The sequence below is a fragment of the Astatotilapia calliptera genome, chromosome 16 (assembly GCF_964374335.1).
Source record: "Astatotilapia calliptera chromosome 16, fAstCal68.1, whole genome shotgun sequence".
NCBI classification, from domain to species: domain Eukaryota; kingdom Metazoa; phylum Chordata; class Actinopteri; order Cichliformes; family Cichlidae; genus Astatotilapia; species Astatotilapia calliptera.
Window position 1 is genome coordinate 8,892,853 of NC_137437.1, and position 13,143 is coordinate 8,905,995.

Here is a 13,143-nt window from a genome sequence, read left to right on the forward strand (position 1 = left end):
TAGCTTGCCCTGCGCTCAGTGAATTTGGGTTCGACTACTCCGCCTAGGTTGCACCGTCGAGCGCAGATCCACTGAGCACTCAACACAGACAGCATCGTCAGAAGGAAAATTGATAAAATAAATGAAAAATTTTGTATTGTTCGATACATATGCGTAACGAACCGAAAGCACTCTATCGATCGGTTCAATATCGATACGAGTATCGTTGCACCCCTACTAACCGTATGTGTATATGTATGCATTTAAACACTGCAGAGAGTAAAATTAACAGTAAAAGTATCGTAGAAATTCATTTCACCGAAACAATAACGTGGCGCACAGTGTGACATCAAAAAAGGCGCACACCTTTGACGCTGCATTTTTTCTCGTCTACACGTAAATGCAAAAAACTGAGTTTTCGAAAATATCCACCCTGGCAGGCGTGTTTAGAAATCTCCGTTTTCAGTGACCAAAAACGCCGTTTACATGTGGACAAAAGGTGCAAAACGCGTACAAACTCCAAAACACATTTCTAGCATTAACTGAACTTCCAAAACAGCTACCTAGATCACTTAAATGACACAATTGAAAGCATATGTGTATTGTTTGTGTATTTATACACAAGCACTCATATATATTCAAATAATTAAAAAAAATGTTCATTTACCTGTTACTACCACACACCAAATCCAGTCGTTGGTACTTGCTGGCTCGTGTAGAGCCACTAGGTAACAAAAGCTCAACATTGCCCCTAGCATCCTGGAGCACTTGTTGTGTTTTGTACATGTTTTGGAGTTTTTACGTGTTTTGAAGTTTATACGTGCTTTGTCTCTAGGGGCCACTGTAAATATACTTTTATTTATTCACTCCACATAAAATGTGACAAATAATATAATGCAAAACCAACTAGTCACAGTTCAACTTTTTAACTATTTAAATTTTCAGCTTTTTCCTTTTAAACAAATTTAAAATGAAACAACACAAAACACTGCAAACCACAAAACAATTAAATATAAATTAAAATATGAAAACAAAAAGAAGATGCACATTCTCTGTCATATGGGCCTGCATGAATAAACTTTCTGAATCCTTTATTGGATGTGGATGATTACTATACCTTTCTAATGTGACGTTGTTGTCCCTGGCTCTCAATCTCTCTCTCTCCCTCCCACTCTGTTCCTGTGCTACTGCGAGTGTAATTACCGCCCCTCCCCCCTCTTCCCAGCGTGAAATAACTTTTTCTCGATATAAAAATGAAACTATTGCGATAGACCAATACAAATTAAGCTGCACAGAGCCAAACCAATCACAGCCGCAGCGTCACGTCACGTAACTTGTTACGTACAGCTCAAGTGCCAAGCCGCACATGTGTATTTGTTTGGGAAGCAGCCAGCTGCCATGCGGCTGGGTAATCGAGGAAATGACTAGAGAAAAATCAACCGAGAGCTTGGGTGACCAGGTTACCGAAGACAACACAGATGACGGTTCCAATGCAGGAGAGATTGTCGAAAGGAAAGGCCAGAGAAGTTCCGTAGTGTGGAGGTATTTCGGCTATTTGAAGTCTGACAAAAAACAGTAACGCGCACTGTAAATTGTGCCGAAAGCATGTTCCCAAGTCTGTCATCGTCTGTCATTTGTCATCGAAAACAACTAGGGGAATCCCTGCGAAGCAGCAACAGTCAATTGAGTCTGCTTTCTCCAGCGTCTTACCATATGACAAAAAAGCTAAGAGACATAGCAACATAACGAATGCCATAGCTTACTGTCTTGCTAAAGACATGCTACCAATAAACACGGTCAAAAATGAAGGATTCAAGCAGCTAATTAAGGTAATGGATCCTTGTTTCCAACTCCTTGGACATAAACATTTCTCTCAGACAGCGCTTCCAAAGCAATATTAAATAAGTTAGTCAATTTTGTCTCTTCTTCTGTAAAATAAACTAAGATTTATTTTTAGAATTAATATTTTGTTTCTAAGTGGAACTGACAATCTAGTAGTCTGTTTTGTTTGTTCTATTTTGAAACTTAAATGGTTTAGCGGCTACCTTTTGTGTAGTTTGTAATATTTGCCTTTATTTTGCCTAAACTGAAGCCTCATTTTAAGTACATCTACCCTGTTGAACTTATTATGGGAAATAAATATTTAAATCAAAACAAGCTGCTGATTATTTCACATTTTACTTGTGAGCAACAGCACATTTTAAATCTTACATATATAGTTATTTGGCTTATATCGTGATATATATCATTATCGCCTGAAATGAAAAAAGCATATCGTGATATGAAAAAATCTTGTATCGCCCAGCTCTACTTCTACACAACAGAACAACTACACAAGACAGCACAACACACTAAGTATACACTCCACACTAAACGTCACAAATCTCCCACATCTAAAAACTAACTCTCTGTCTCTCACTAGGTCGCTCTGTCTCGCTGCTGTTACCGTCACTCCCAAAACTTTCCCCTCTTCCTGAACAACCAAATCCTATGTGTTAAATTGGTCGACATGGTACATCTTTCCACTGATAGGAAAGAGGTGGCTTTTTTTCCCCGTTTTCTCGCTGTCCTTAGAAAACGCTTAAAACACACACACACAAAAATGTGACTACAGTATTTAGAAAAAAGCGTGTCTTATATATATTGTCATAACTCTTGATTTACTGGCTTGTAATTAAAATTTAAAAACTTTGAAGTCCGAACTTTCAATGTGGGCTGAAATAGAGACTCAGCGTGGCTGCAGCTTGTTGCTATGTCAGCTTAGATCAGTCATGTGATTTGGAGGTGCAGTGTGTCCCTGGACCACGGAGGGTTAATAACACTCACCTTCTTCCATTTCCAGAGTGTAACATCCAACCACCTGTGTAAAAAGCAAAATTCCCATGGTGTTGTTCAAAATGTGCTCTGGCACAATCATAAATATTGCTTGCTACTGAAAACAAGAAAAAAGCTGGTCCTACTATGGGCTGAACCATTTGTAAATGGTGGAGGGGCGGGGACACTATGCAATATATTCAGTTTTAGCATTTGTATTCACTGTTGACTGTAACTACGCTCAAACTGTTAATGCTATCTTATTTTAATAAACTGGAGCTGGAGGTAGCAGAGCTGAAGATGTTGAGGTTCTCTTTAGGAGTGACGAGGGACATACACAGAGGGAGAGCTCAGGTTGGATGTTTTGGAGATCAAGCCAGGGAAGCCAGATTGAGATGGTTTGGACACGTTCAGAGGAGGGACAGCGATTATGTTGGTAAAAGGATGTTGAGGTTCATGCTGCCAGAAAGGCAGCATGAACTCTTCCTCCTAGAGGAAGACCAAAGAGGAGGTTCATGGATTTAGTGAAGGATGACATGAGGGTGGTTGTTGTGAGTGAGGCGGATGCAGAGGATAGGGTTAGATGGAGGCAGGTGATTCGCTGTGGAGACCCCTGAAGAGCGTAGACAAAAGGAAAAGAAGTGCTTTTTTCTGTCTGACATCTTGTAAAATACTCTTAATTTTATTACCAGGAACCACCAGATTGAAGAATAAAAGCATACAATGGAGCCTGAAAAGTGTCCCTCCAGAACTTGTATTTCCCAAACTTTATACTACACTTTAAGTACTTCTCAAAAAGGGCTGCTATTGTGTGCTAATAATATAGTTTTTTGGGTTTTTTTTATGTATAAGCGAATAATGTAAACAATATTATCCAGAAATATGTGATAGCCTTTCAGCTCAAAGAATATTTAGATGTCTGAGAGTACCTGCATCTTCAAGAAAAATCCAGCATTTAGAGGCTCACACACACATTCTGCACAACCCAATTAACATTTGACTTGTTTGCTCTTTCATCCATTCACTCAAACTGCTCCCACCTGACACATTAGAATTAACTACAAAAACAAAAAGTTATCAACTGTGATAGATCAGTGTAGCAGTCAGTGTTAAAATGTAAAGATTTCTTTTTAAAATTAACTTTTACAGGTTATAAATTTCGGTTTCAGTTTGTTTACCTTTATGTAATTTGAGATATTACTAGTGTAGACATAGTCAATAATGTCTAAGCTGTCTGGAGAGAAGTTTCTAATTTAATGTTTTGTTTTTTATAAACAGGCCCTTCGGTCACAACATACTCCTGTGAAAGCTATTTTTACAATTTACTCAAGAGCCATGGTGATATTTTTTCTTGTGTAGGCTGGACCTCAAAGATGAAAATCAGACAAGAGTTTTACCTGCCAGCTTTTATTTCCAGTTATTTACATCTGAAACAGACAATCAACTTAGATGATATCGTTTGTTTAAACTAGAGATCCACCAATATGTTTTTTTGGGGGCCGAATATCAATTATTGTCATGGTCCTGCGTCCATGACTCAGTGATTTTGTGTTTTTTATTGTTATTATTTTCATTATTATTCGTGGGCTGTTTTGGGATGGTTTGTGTTTTGGGATTTTAGATACTGGGTTCTGGGGTTGTGTTCCCTCTATTGGTCCCTGGTGTTAGTGTTCCCCTGTCTCGTCAGGTTAATCAGGTCCAGCTGTGTCTCCCACCTGTGTGTGATTTCCCAGTGTCTCTCTGTGTACTTATAGTGTGTGTTTGCCTCTGTTCCTCGTCGCGTCGTCTGTGTTCATACTCTGTGAATTCCCCTGCGTGCTAAGTAACAGTATATTCAACAGCATTGGACTGTGTGTAACATTTAATACAGCTTTAGTATTAATCTACTTTTTTTCACCTCTTGTAATCCATGAAACTGCTTCAAACAAAGAGATGATGTGAATCGGATGCATGACAACGACTTTAAGTTAACAAAACAACCCTAAATAACAATCATTAGTTCCTTAACTTCAAGTATAAATGTTAATGGTGGGAACTGTAACTTTAATTTTTATATTTAAACTCGCATAACAATATTCCCAAAAAATCAATAAGCCTAAGTAACAGTGAAACTTTTGGCTATGTAAAACATTTTTCAAGCATGGTAAAGTTTATTCAACATCCAGTGTCTACAAATTGCTTTTAAATAAGGCCGAAACCTGTGGCACAAGTTGCAATGCAATCATCAACATGTTTGGAAAAGACATTGTACTTGTGGAAGTGCCCGGCACACGCAACGTTCCAAAACATGTAGAGGATATGAGGTAGTCTGCTTTGACTACTTCAACCTTCATGGTACCAGTCGGAATTTCCCACCCGACCCAAAACCTCATCAGCTGGCTGAGCTGGAATGGAGTGGCTGTAAAAATAATCAATGCATTAGAAATCAAATTAGATTCAAATTTTGAATCACAATGTAATTACACTTGCCTGTTTCAATGTAGGTCTTCAGAAATCCCACTGTTTGCATTTGGATGCTTAGTGGCAAAGGTGGATTATCATCGTCTTCATCATCGCCCTTATCTCCTGGCCAAACAATGTGGCTAAGAACAGCCTAAAATGAGATTTCAGAGACACACTTAAGAATGCAACTCCCTTAAAAACAGTTTTTTACATGTTAAATCTTTGAAGGGACTTTTTTCCGACACTTGGCATTTATATATGGTGTATTCTATGGGGGGCTCATGATGGCACTGGATTATCTGGCAGCCTTTAAAAGAATTTCCCTCAGGATGAATAAAGTATTATCAATCAATCATTTTGTCTCACTTAACGTATAATGGTAAAAGGACTGATTCTTACTTTTCTACTCTCCCAGACCCTTCAAAGATTTTTCTACAATAACTATCATTCTCACAATCACATTCTTATTTTCAGTACTTCCTACCAAAAATTCATACAGAGCGGGGAGCCAGGGATCTTAACAAGCTGCTGATTAGTAGATGACCTGCTCTAACTCCTGAACTCTGCAGCCTCCTCTAAAAGCAGCATTAACTGTCATGCAATCTAGCTTTGTCACTGTAGTCAGCATGTTAGAAATGCATTGAAATACCTGTGCAGTAAGAATGTTGTCTTCATGCTGGGGGAAAAAGACCACTGTGTCAGGTCTTTGTTGAAGCATGGTCAACAATCCGGTGTCCTTCAGACCTTTTCTGATGTGTTTTGTCTGCCTTTTAGTTCGGCCTATCACCTAAAACCATAATTAAAAATAACCACATGACATTTTCTTAGGTGATGACAATCTAAAAACAATTTTTGAAGGGGAATCTTACTGCATGATGGAGAAGCTGTTGGAACAGCCATCTGCGGATTTCTGCACTGACGGGTGGCAAGTCCCAGGAAATGGCCAAATTGTTAATGTCATCCCTCTGCTGCTCAGTGAGGTGTTTATTACCATCAAGCTTATGGACGAGAAAAGTTCCATTTTAGTATGTTGCAAATATATTGCCTAAAAAAATCTGCATTTTCTGGGGGGGGGATATCTAGATCTGGCACATCATCGGGCTGGACAGTGACAGTGTCTCTATCAGCTTGGACCAACATGTGAATAATAGCCTTGTTGAGGCCATGCAATCGTGGCCCATCGTTCAAAAATGAATGCCCAATTATTCTGCCTGCTACCACAAATAAGTCACTGTCTGCTAGTGATGGGACGGTCGTGAACGAAATGGCTCTTAGAGCCGGCACTTTGACGTGAACGGCGCGAGCCGGCTCCTTATCGCGAGCCGTGTTTTTTTTTTTTTTTTCTCTCACCCTCTCTCTCTCGCACTTTTTTTCCACTTCACTCAGCATGCAAGCCTTGCACTGTAGTGATAGGATTTCCGGCTTTTTTTAGAGATCCGGCTCTTTCGGTTCGGCTCACTAAAAAGATCCGGCTCTTTCGGCTCCGAACCGGTTCTTCAGGTTGTTTTGTTGCTTTAATTAATTTATTATTAACAATAATATAAAATTATGCACAAAAGGAATTAATAACGTAAAAAAAAGTGGTTTTATTTATATATGTTTATATATAAATAAATGCGGTGGCCCCTAGAGACAAAACACGTACAAACTCCAAAACACATTTCTAGCATGAACTGAACTTCCAAAGCAGAGCTACTAGATCACTTAAATTACACAATTGAAAGCATGTGTGTGTATTCTTTGTGTATTTATACACAGGCACTCATATATATATATTCAAATAATTAAAAAAAAAAGTTCATTTACCTGTTACTACCACACACCAAATCCGGTCGTTGGTACTCGCTGGCTTGTGTAGCCACAAGATAACAAAGGCTCAACACTGCGCCCAGCGTCCTGGAGCACTTCTGTTGTCTTTTGTACGTGTTTTGAGTTTTTATGTGCTTCTGAGTTTTTACGTGCTTCGGAGTTTGTACGTGTTTTGGAGTTCGTACGTGATTTGACGTTTGTATGTGCTTTGTCTCTTGGGGCCACCATAAATATACTTTTATTTATTCACTCCACATAAAATGTAATAAATAAATCATATAATACAAAAATCAACTATTCACATTTCAACTTTTAACTATTTAAATTTTCAGCTTTTTCCTTTTACAAATTTAAAGTGAAAAGAACACAAAACACTGCAAACCACAACACAATTAAATATAAATTATAATATGAAAACAAACAGAAGATGCACATTCTCTGTCATATGGACCTGCATGAATAAACTTTGTGAATCCTTTATCATCTGCAACCGAAAATAGTTGTGGATGATTACTATACCTTTCTAATGTGACGTTGTTGTCCCTGGATCGCTGTCTCTCTCTCTCGCTCCTGCTCTGTTCCTGTGCTACTGAGTGTAACTACCGCCCCCCCCCCCCGCCCAACGTAAAGCACAAGGCTCGTGTGCTGAGTGAAGCGGAAAAAAGTGCGAGAGAGAGAGGCTGAGAGAAAGAAAAAAAAAAAACCCACGTGACGGCTCGCGATAAGGAGCCGGCTCGCATCATTCACGTCAAAGAGTCGGCTCTAAGAGCCATTTCGTTCGCGAACGACCCATCACTATTGCGCTGGGCAGAGGGGGAGGGGCAGTAGTTACACTCAGTAGCACAGGAACAGAGCAGGAGCGAGAGAGAGAGACAGCGATCCAGGGACAACAACGTCACATTAGAAAGGTATAGTAATCATCCACAACTATTTTCAGTTGCAGATGATAAAGGATTCACAAAGTTTATTCATGCAGGTCCATATGACAGAGAACATGCATGTTCTTTTTGTTTTCATATTATAATTTATATTTAATTGTGTTGTGGTTTGCAGTGTTTTGTGTTGTTTCACTTTAAATCTGTGTAAAAGGAGAAAGCTGAAAATGTAAATAGTTACAAGTTGAAATGTGAATTGTGGATTTTTGTATTATATGATTTATTTATTACATTTTATGTGGAGTGAATAAATAAAAGTATATTTATGGTGGCCCCAAGAGACAAAGCACGTACAAACTTCAAAACACGTACAAATCCTGAAGCACGTAAAAACTCCAAAACACATAACACGTACAATCTCCAAAATACGTAAAAATTCAGAAGCCCATAAAAACGCAAAACACGTACAAAAGACAACAGAAGTGCTCCAGGATGATAGGGGCAGTGTTGAACTTTTGTTACCTATTGGCTACAGAAGCCAGCCAGTACCAACGACCATATTTGGTGTGTGGTAATAATGGGTAAATGAACTTTTTTTTAAAAATTATTTGACTATATATGAATGCTTGTGTATAAATACACAAACAATACACATATGCTTTCAATTGTGTAATTTAAGTGATCTAGGTAGCTCTGTTTTGGAAGTTCAGTTCATGCTAGAAATGTGTTTTGGAGTTTGTACATGTTTTGTCTCTGGGGACCACCACATATTTATATATAAACATATATAAATTAAACTACTTTTTTTTTCTTACATTAGTAATTCCTTTTGTGCATAATCTTATATTATTGTTAATAATAAATTAATTAAAGCAACAAAACAGCCTGAAGAGCCGGTTCGGAGCTGAAAGAGCTGGCTCTTTTTAGTGAGCCGAACGAAAGAGCCAGTTCTCTAAAAAGAGCTGGAAATCCCATCACTACTCTCTGCCAAAATCTGAGAAGTAGAAGGCACTAGATGGTTCTCTTGTCCCTCAAAGACAAGGGTCATGTTTGCTACACCTGGAGAAGAACAGTACAAGCAAAATAAAAAAGCTATAGCTTTATCTATTGACGTAAGTAGTTGTCAAACATGATGCAAATACTTCAATGGTATCTTTTATTTTATTTCTGGAGTAAATTTTTCGAGGGATTATTTTAAAAACTCATCTCACATTAATTAAGAAAAGGATATAGAAACATACCGCTATGGATGTTTAAGCCATGTTGCAACTTTAGCATTGCCATGCTGAAAAAATGTCTCTGGACCCCAGTGCCAACAGCTGTGTCACCTATTTTAAAATTGGGAAAAGGAAAAAAAACAACAACAACACAAGTAAAGTTACAAACTACTTTACAGCACCCTTTAATGGAAAATTCTCATTTACCAAGTTGGAATGTTAAACCGCCTTTAAAGAAACTAACTGACTCTATGCTTCACCATAAGCATTACCTTGTAAAGAACAACGAAAAGGTCCTGCCCAATCAATCTGTGGTCTTTAGTAGAAAGAAGTGATCTCTCGGCTCTGGGATGTTTGATCTTGTCAAATGTCAATGATAGCTGTGATTTTGGGGTTCTCCTCCTTTTCCTTTAAGAGATGCCTCTTAAACAAAACTGATCTTGGGGATCACTGGCCTTTTTCCACTGTTCTACTAAAAGATAAAGTACATTGTATGCAAAAATAACATTTTGTACTGTAAACCCAGTAAGCCAAAAAATTAAGACCCAGCACACTTTCTGGTAAGCATGTCAATATGGAATTTTAAATATACTCTGACATTTGGTATGAAAAGTAAATTCATAAAATTCATAAAAAAAAGGGGCTATGAATAAGATAGGAAATAAATATGAAAAATTAAAGTTAAAAATGAAATAACTGTATAACACAAATTAGAATAAAGGGTAAATTTAACTGGGAAAGAATAAGATAAAATATATAATTTAAAGTTGAAAATAAAATAACTGTACAACAAAATACACAATACACAGTATAGAACTATATAAGAATGTATGAAGAAATATGAATAAATAAATATATGCAACCACACACACACAATAACAGCAGCTGTATAAGTATTAACTGGAAATGAAGAATATAGTGACCAGTGTTGTGTAATCCACATTATGTCTTGTGCAGTGCAAATATGCTTAAAGTGATTTAAGTGATAACAATGTCCAGTGTGTGTGTAAGAACTATATGTGTGGGTCAGTACTGTGTGGTGGTGTGATTGAGAGACCGTATCGCCTGCGGGAAGAAGCTCCTCCTCAGTCTCTCTGTGTTGGTCTTCAGGGAGCGGAATCGCTTTCCTGACCTCAACAGAGAGAACAGTCCGTTGTTGGGATGGCTGAGGTCCTTCACGATCTTCCTGGCCTTGGTCCAGCACCGCCTGCTGTAGATTGAGTGCAGGTAAGGGAGCTCGGAGCGGATGGTGCGCTCAGCTGACCGCACAACCCTCTGTAGAGCTCGTCTGTCCTGCATGGTGCTGTTCCCGAACCAGGTTAAGATGTTTCCCGTCAGGATGCTCTCTATGGTGCAAGAGTAAAAGTTCCTGAGCACCTTGGAGGGCAGTTGGAAGTCTCTCAAGCGTCTGAGGTGGTAGAGACGCTGACGGGCCTTTTTCACCACGGAGTTGATGTGACAGGACCATGACATGAACTGCGAGGTATTTGAAGCTGTACACTCTCTCCACTGGGCACTCGTTGATGACAGGGGTCTGGTAGTTCCTCTCCTGCTTAGTGCTGAAGTCCACTATCAGCTCCTTTGTCTTACTGACGTTTAGAAGGAGGTTGTTCCTCTGGCACCAGTTCTCCAGATTCCTAATCTCCTTCAGGTAGGCCGTCTCGTTGTTATCAGAGATCAGGCCCACCACGACGGTGTCGTCAGCAAACTTGATGATGGTGGTGGAGCTGGTAGTGGCCACGCAGTCATGTGTACAGAGAGTACAGCAGGGGGCTCAGAACACATCCCTGGGGGGCTCCAGTGCTGAGAGTGGTGGAGGCTGAGACATGTCCGCCCATTCTTACTGCCTGTGGTCTGCCAGTTAGGAAGTTGGAGATCCACTGACACATAGATGAGCTGAGTCCCAGATGCTCCAGCTTGGTGGTGAGTTTGGAGGGAATTATGGTATTAAATGCAGAGCTGTAGTCTATGAAGAGCATTTTAACATAATTCCCCCTTCTAGTGTCCAAGTGAGTGAGTGATGTGTGGAGGAGATGAGAGATGGCATCGTCTGTGGAAAGATTTGGACGGTAAGCAAACTGTAGTGGGTCCAGTGTGTCTGATAGTGAAGAAATGATGAAGTCTCTGACCAGGCGTTCAAAGCACTTCATCACTACTGAGGTGAGGGCTACAGGGCGATAGTCATTGAGAGAAGCAGGGTGGGGTTTCTTCGGGACAGGAACAATGATGGACTCTTTGAAGCATGTGGGGATCACCGACTGAGATAAAGAGATGTTGAATATCTCAGTGAACACAGGAGCTAGCTGGTATGCACAGTCTCTTAGGATACGACCTGGGATGCCGTCTGGTCCTGCTGTTTTCCTGGTGTTCACTCTCTTGAAGGCTCTCCTTACTTCATGCTCGGAGATGACGAGCACGTTTCCGGTGCTGGCAGTATCTTCCTGTCTGCAGCCGTTAGCGCCGCTAGCACTAGCATTGTTGGAGTCCTTAGCTGCAGCTTTGAAGTGAGCATAGAAAGTGTTCAGCTCGTCTGCCAGAGTCACGGCCGCGTTCGTCATACCGGTCGTTGGTGCTTTATAGTCCGTTATTGTCCTTAGTCCCCGCCATAGGCTCCTAGAGTCACTCTGTTGGAGTTGTGACTCTAGTTTCCTCCCGTAGCGCTGCTTCGCCTCTCTCACCGCCCTCCGCACGTTATATGACGCGGCTTTGTATGGGTCCATGTCCCCCGTCGTGAGTCCCGTGTTGTAGGCAGCGGCGCGGGATCTCAGAGCGTCGCGGATGGTTTTATCCACCCACGGCTTCTGGTTGGGAAACGTTGTGATAGTCTTTGTCTCCACGGTATCATCCGCTAGTTTCCCGATGAATCCCACAACCGCTTCCGTAAACACGTTGACATCATCATCGGAGCTGTTTCTGAACATGCCCCAGTCTGCGTCATCGAGTGCATCGAACGCGGCCACCGATTGATCAGTCCAGCGCGCGATCTTCCTCTGAACCGGAACTTCCTGCCTTTGTTTGTATTTTGGCATGAAGAAGATGGCGGCGTGATCAGATTTGCCAAACGGAGGGCGGGATTGTGCCTTGTAGCCGTCCTTGACCGTAGTGTAGCAGTGGTCCAGTGTCCTTTCACCATCCTTATTGTTGGCTGGGATGTCAGTGTTCATCTCAGCAGCAAAATTGAGAAGTGTGTCTCTGACTTCATGTGCTGTGTGATGAAGGTCATCCACTTCACTTTAACCAAAGTGGTGCAAAAGAAAAAAAAAGATCAGTGTTTAAACATATATACACTGATCTATCTATCTATCTATCTATCTAGATAGATAGATGGATAGATGGATAGATAGATGGATAGATAGATAGATGGATAGATGGATGGATGCAGGAATACTGTCAATAAAAGACAAGGTCACCTAAATAATGCACTCTAAAGAAGCAAAAGTATATTGTCAAAATGCCAGGATGAACACTGATAAAAGCTCATCCATGTGGTCAACATGATCATAGAAGATGAACAGGTTAGGTAAGGATGAGCCCCTGTTATGACATGATGCAAAGACAGAAGCAAGAGCATCTATAATTGTGCTACACATAGTATTTGTTTAGTGTTGTCCAACTAAAATGAACTTACCAATCACCACATGTACTGTCATGCAAGACCAAGTCATCTGGAGGATAACGATTTCCACAAACAGGTAGTGATGTGCGGATCGATCCTGAAATATCAATTCCTCCGATACCAGTCATTTATGTTCTAGAATCGATTCTCACATTAAAATATCGATATTTTTAGTAATTTAGGGTTAATTTGTAGTTTATGATTAACAGCAACACAGTGGAAAGAAAATATAACATTCGGATTGTCTACATTCAAAGGAACTACTTCCTCTTCCGCCTTTCATAGTCATGTGCGAAATACGGCTGTATAAATGTCTCGCAGCCCCTTGGCACGCGCACTCACAACAATAGCTGAGCGTAATTGTGCAGACGTATTTTACCTCCACAAACAG

General features: G+C 40.2%; 1 long non-coding RNA gene across 1 annotated transcript; it reads right to left on the reverse strand.

The window, feature by feature from the left end:
* Positions 1 to 9,074: 9,074 nt before the first annotated feature.
* LOC145421147 (uncharacterized) lies at positions 9,075 to 10,959 on the reverse strand. The gene is made up of 2 exons (XR_013902456.1): positions 9,409 to 10,959; positions 9,075 to 9,247 (listed from the first exon to the last, which is right to left on the reverse strand). It is a non-coding gene; the product is annotated as an uncharacterized LOC145421147 (long non-coding RNA).
* Between the last annotated feature and the right edge of the window lie 2,184 nt (positions 10,960 to 13,143).